This window comes from Papaver somniferum, chromosome 1, assembly GCF_003573695.1.
Source record: "Papaver somniferum cultivar HN1 chromosome 1, ASM357369v1, whole genome shotgun sequence".
In the NCBI taxonomy this organism is placed as follows: Eukaryota; Viridiplantae; Streptophyta; class Magnoliopsida; order Ranunculales; family Papaveraceae; genus Papaver; species Papaver somniferum.
This window is the reverse complement of record NC_039358.1, coordinates 240,076,870-240,083,406: the sequence shown is the minus strand read 5'-3', so window position 1 is coordinate 240,083,406 and position 6,537 is coordinate 240,076,870.

The window sequence follows — 6,537 nt, the reverse complement described above, 5'->3', positions numbered from 1 at the left end:
GACTTTCAAGTTCTGCTTAATGTTGTCTCCTGTTAACTGTTATGCTCCTGTTATGTTGTAAAAATTGTTATGTTGTGTTGTCTCCTGTTTGTGTCTGTGTGTGATTGTATTATCCATGTTATGTTTGTCTTAATTAGTTTGTGTGTTTTGTTTCTACACATGATCCTGTAAGTCCCCTGTTTAACTCACATGTTCTTTTTCTGAGTCTTAATGCTTGACAACCATGAGGACTCTTAACTGCAACATGTTCTGATTCCCCACTAGGGTGAGAAAACAACTGAACCTTGATGGTTAGCTATTAGGATGGTTTTTGCTGAACTTAAAATGGCTTAGGCTAGTTAGACTCCTAAAAGCCCAACTGATTTGTGATTAGTGGTGCTGTAAGAAGACCACTAATGCTAGGGGTCAGTGGTGGCTCTAAGGAATTAATCAGCTACATTAGTTAGTGAGCCACTGCCTAGTTAGTCTGTGATTGGTTGTGCCTTAAACAGACAGCCAATACTAGGGGTTAGCTAAGGCTGTAAGGTTGGTTAACTAGACATTTGACAAAAACTTAACCTAGGTGAACTGGCTAGGTAAAGGGAATTCTCATCCATCTCCTTGCACTTCCCATCCACAATTTCTTTTCCATGTTTTGATTAAATTGTTCTTGAGTTTACTTCTCTTTCACTGCCTTTGGTTCATTGCCATTGTAACTGTCACTATCTCACTGCCTGTCACTAGCTCAGACTAGCTAGAAAACTTCAATAGCCCTCTCCGAGTCCCTGTGGACAAACCTTTTCTTCCCATCACTAACTACAATTGATCCTGTGCACTTGCAGGTCAGTTTGTAGGTCCTTTCAAAACCTTATCAAGTTTTTGGCGCCGCTGCCGGGGACTCGGTGAGCGGCGCTGTTGTTGTTTCTTTTTTGAATTTTGGTTTTTTTTGTTCTACCTTAGTTTGCCTGTTTTCTGTCTTGTTTTTTTTGCTTCACTACCTTGCACTGCTGCAAGTGTTTGTTTGCTGCTGTTGGTGTGCAAGTGCTTGTTTGCTGCTGCTTGTTTGCTGCTGTTGGTGTGCAAGTGCTTATTTGCTGCTGCTTGTTTTCTGCTGTTGGTGTGCACTACCTTGCACTGCTGCAAGTGCAAGTGCTGCTGCTGTGCTGCTGCAAGTGTTGCTGAAGCTGCTGTGAAGCTGCTGCTGTGAAGCTGCAGTTTCTGCTGGTGCTGTTACTGTGCAGCTGCTGCCAAAGCCAAAGCCAAAGCCTGCTTTCTCTGCTGCTGGGCTTGTGCCAACTCTCTAAGCTGGGCTTGAACCAACTGAGCTGGGCTTCGCTGCAGATTCTGCTGGGCTCTGCTCCACCTTTGCAGCTGGGCTTGAACCAACTGAGCTGCTTAGGACGATCCTAAAGCCCAACTGGGCCTGTGCAACTAAAAAGGGATAAAAAGCCCAAATTTGGGCTCCCTCCAAAATCAAGTAAGCCTAACCCATGAGCTAACCCAACTGGGCCTCATTAAATTTATCTGGGCTTGTATTTAAGTGTTTATATTTGGGCCTGTAATAATTTTCTTTTTCTTTATTTTCTATTTGGGCATGTAATAATTTTTACTTTTCTTTTTCTTTTTCTTTTATATGCTTGTAATTATTTGTTTGTTATTTTTCTTTTCTTTTGTGGGCTTGCATTTTATTTTGGACTATAGGTTTATACCCCAATCATTGGGCTCCTAACCTTACAAAAAAAAAAAAAAAAAAAAAAAAAAAAATTTACTTGCTCCCAGATTTTAAAACCAAATTTTATTTGTCTCCCACATTAACAATCAAATTTTTTCTTCTTCCTCCGTCTCCCGACAAAACCAAAATTCTCCCATAAAAACCAAAAAAAAAAGTTTTCCAAATCTTTCCCTAAAAACCAAAAATTTTTCTTTTTCCCATCAAAACCAAATGTCTCCCGCCAAAACCAAATTTTTCCCAACAAAACCAAATTTTTCCAAAAAGTCCAATCCCTTAAAAAACCAAATTTTGAGCTTTGTAAACTCTTTACTTAGCCTTTGAGCCCAATCATGTCTAGATCTTTTTCTACAGTTGGGGAATACAACGAATCCCTTAGAGAACTTGCGCGTGGACAAACTTCACGTTATGAACCTCCCATAGACCATGATGTCAATAGTCATAGGAATTATTATGGACATTTTCAAAGTCCCGAGCCTCAATACATGAACCCTAATGACTATTCACACAAGCATCATTTGCCACAACGTGAAAATGAACATTTTGCTAATGCCTCACTCACACAATCATCTCTTGTGGATCAATTAGAAGCTCGAATCGCAACTTTAGAAATGCAATCACATGAGGAATCTGTCACATCTAATTTTCTTAGGCAACCTAAAATCTATGCATGTCCCGCATGTGGTAGTTTAGACCACCCTGTTGAGAATTGTCGTATTTTGCATAATTTTAGGCAATCTAGAGAAAATCCAAGGTATGAAATGCCCATAAATTGTGAGAATGGTAGTCATTGGGACCATAATCAATCCTTTGAGGGTTGCGATCAATCTTTTATAAACCCTAATGACCATGCACACATGTACTAATCATCACAATTTGAACATGAAGAATTTTGTACTCCCATGAATTTAGACTCCACCACAGAAGCTTTCAGACTCAGTGAGCAAAACTTCGATAGATCTACATCGCGAATTCAGGCATATTTAGATCAGATTTTGCTTCACCTACAAAAGGAGGAAATTCATGAGGAAATGTATGTTGTCCCTAATGAAGTGTCTAGTCCCATTCATGTAAATGATGTTGAATATGAACCTAATTTAGAGGAACATGAATTGACTAACGACACCACCACTTTTAATGAGGACCAATATGCAAGCTACCATGATGATGATTATGATGATTATGTGTTAGAAAAACATGAAAATATTGTGGAACCTGTTGGTTCAATAACATATGGCTTCTCGCCCTCGACCTGCATGAATGTTGTTCTTTCTAATACTCATTGTAATTCATATGATTTTGATATTGACATGGGATTCGTACAATTATTCTGTGAAGATGAACATGACATAGGAATAGTTGAATCTTCTGTAGACACTAATATGCATGAAAATATATTTGATGTGTCTGATTCTCTACCTAGGTCACATTGTGATATTTCTCCTGATTTGCCAATGCATGAGAAAGAATTTGTTGATGATGTTGATGATTCTGAGTGTGAACTTGCTAATTTGATTGATGATTGTGAGCATGATGTGACATGTGTAGATTATTTAGGAGATTTTGATTTGATTAATAATGATGAGCCTATTCTCCTACATGAGTCACAATCTGTTGGCCTTCCACCCAACCTAGATTTGGTTTGTACCAATATTGTAAAACCAATTTTTCTGAGAATGCCCAACCTAGGTTTGGAACTGTGTGCTTCCCAAGTCCTCTTGGACTATTTTGCTTCTAAGTATAACACATTTGAGGAACCACAGTTGGAATTAGCATGTTTGCCCGTCCCTAGCACAGTTCACTTTGAGCTAGACCTTGTACATGATGAACCCCCAAAACTGCGAGATTTTGTTTCCAAAACTTTATCCGTTGAAAAATCCAGGTTTGGGGGTAGCTCATTTTGTTTCACAGTTTCACTTGCGTTTCTATCATATTATTATTGTGTGAAGTTGTTGAAACCGCTACACTTTGTCTTTTGGGTTGATTCTCAACTCTTTAGATTGTTACCAAGCTTCACCAACAAAGAAAGGGGACTTTTGGGTGATCTAGGATGAGAGAAAGGGGCAAACTGTAGATACCAAAAATATACCGTGTCATGTGGCACAATATTAAAGGTGGAGAAACTTATTATGTTACAACAACGCACACTATATCTCTCCTTGGATGCTAAGTTATGAGGTTATTTCTATCAACGTGTGGCGCAATGTCAAAGGTTGGAGTATCAAAATACACTACAACGGAGAACACCAAATCACTACCAAGATTGCTTAATTATTAAGCAATAGGTTGTAGTATAGGCACATGGGTGTGTCTGTCTGTCAGAGGTAGTTGAGCAGTCTGCACAGCTTTTAGTACAAAGGCGCAATCGTCAACCACGTGGGCTCAAAGTACGTGGCATCCTCTGACTGGCAAAGGTACGCAACCAACGGAGGTACAACTTGTATGGAGGTTTTACAGTTCACGGTGGCACGTGGGGGAAGATAAGGTGGCACCGTCTGATTGGAGATGGTGGGCGGCCAACGAAGGTACAATCTATACTAAGGCTGGGTAGTTCCCAAAGGAACGTGGGTCAGCTGAGGTGGCAGAGTCCGATTGGATAAAGCTTGCGGTGAACGAAGGTACCATTGGTACGGAAGATATATCAGGATATTATGGACCCAAAGACATCAAAGATATATCTGCAGCAGAAGAGGCTATAAATACCAAGCTTCACCAACAAAGAAAGGGGACTTTTGGGTGATCTAGGATGAGAGAAAAGACTCATCTCTCTACTTTCTCTCTCTTTTACTAGAGCTTCATACTTTCTTTAATGGAGTTCTTCCACCCAAGATCAATAATAAACTTATCATCTTTAACCTTGGACGTAGGTTAAGATTAACCGAACCACGTAATCTCTTGTGTGATTTATTAGCTTAGTTGCACTTATATTATCTTATCACTTAACTATTTACTTACTGAGTTGTCTCTAGATCTGTTCTCAGAGTTATCTCTGCTTTCTGAGTTATCTCTGTTCTCTAAGTTATCTCTGTTTTCTGGGTTGTCTCTGTTCATCTGAGATATCTCTTTATTTAGCTTATTTGCTTACTCGTCTCTGTTTTACAGAGATACCATTATTTTCTTAACATCTGCTCTATCGAAGTATCTTTACTTACTTAGTATATGATCTTCTGAGGAGATCTCATTACGAACGTACCTTTTATTACTCAACAGTATCAACTCAACTGAGGTATCCATACTACTTAGTATTGGATTCTCTGAGCTGTTCATATTACGTAGACTATGGAAAAAATAGTAATCACATCATCCCAAGTCTTTCACGTAAATCTTCAAATGTATCAGCTCTTAGGGGCTTTGTTAAGATATCTGCAACCTGTTCAGAACTGGGATAATAATTCACAATCACTTATCCATTTTTTACTAGCTCACGAATGTAATGATATTCTATATCAATATGTTTGCTTCTTCCACGAAATACTGGATTCCTTGTAAGTACAATAGCCGAGTTGTTATCACATACAATCCTAGTTGAATTCACCTGTTCGTGATTTAATGAACACAACATTCTTCTTAACCATATATCTTGAGTTGCACAAGCAATTGTAGCTATATACTCCGCTTCTGCTGTTGACAATGCAACTACTTGTTGTTTCTTAGATGACCAAGAAAAATAACCTGATCCTATATGAAAAGCAACCCCTGAATTGCTTTTTCTTTCTTCAGTATCACCAGCCCAATCACTAGCAGTATAACCTATCAAATCAGCATTCTTTGAAGCACCATAGAAAATTCCTAGATTAATTGTACCTTTCACATATTTTAAGATGCGCTTTGCTGCTTGCAGATGAGATTGATATGGTGTTTCCATGAATCTAATAATCAGACCAACTCCATACACAATGTCAGGTCTTGTAGAAGTTAAATATCTTAGACTTCCTACAAGCTGTTTGAAATGTGCAGGAATAACACATTCTCTTGTTCCTTCTTTTTTCTAATTTCAGCCTTTCTTCTATTGGAGTTCTAATTGCTCTACAGTAACTCATCTTGAAACGATCCAAAATAGTATTTTCATACCTCTGTTGTGATACAAAAATACCTTTATCAGACTGTAACACTTCAAGTCCAAGAAAATACGACATCAAACCCAAATCTGTCATCTCAAATTCTCTAATCATGGCATCCCTGAATTCATTGATCATTTCAGCATTATTTCCTGTGAAGATAATATCATCTATACACAGGAAAACTATGATCTGATTCTCTTGATCATCTTTTTTCACATACAAAGTATGTTCATATGGACACTTCTCAAAACCTTTTTCAAGAAAAATGTACCGATTCTTGTATACTAAGCCCGTGGTGCTTGCTTCAACCCATATAATGCTTTGTTTAACTTGTAGACTTGATTTTTTTTCCCTTTCTTGATAAAACCAGCTGGCTGATCAATGTAAACTTCCTCTTTTAATGCTCTATTTAAGAAAGCTGACTTAACATCCGTCTGAAATATTTTCCACTTATTCTGTGCTGCTAGAGCTATGATCATTCTAACAGTATCTAATCTTGCAACAGGTGAAAAAACTTCAAAATAATCAACTCCAGGTTTTTGCTTATAGCCTTTAGCTACAAGTATTGCTTTAAGACGTTCTATCTCACCATTTGGTTTATACTTTGTCTTATATACCCACTTAACACCAATGACCTTCTTTCCTATTGGTAGAGAAGTTAGCTTCCATGTGTTATTCTTTTCAATTGCTTCTATCTCAGCATCTATAGCTTGTCTCCACCCTTGATCCTTTGAGGAAACTTCAAACTCTACTGGATCACAGTCTCCA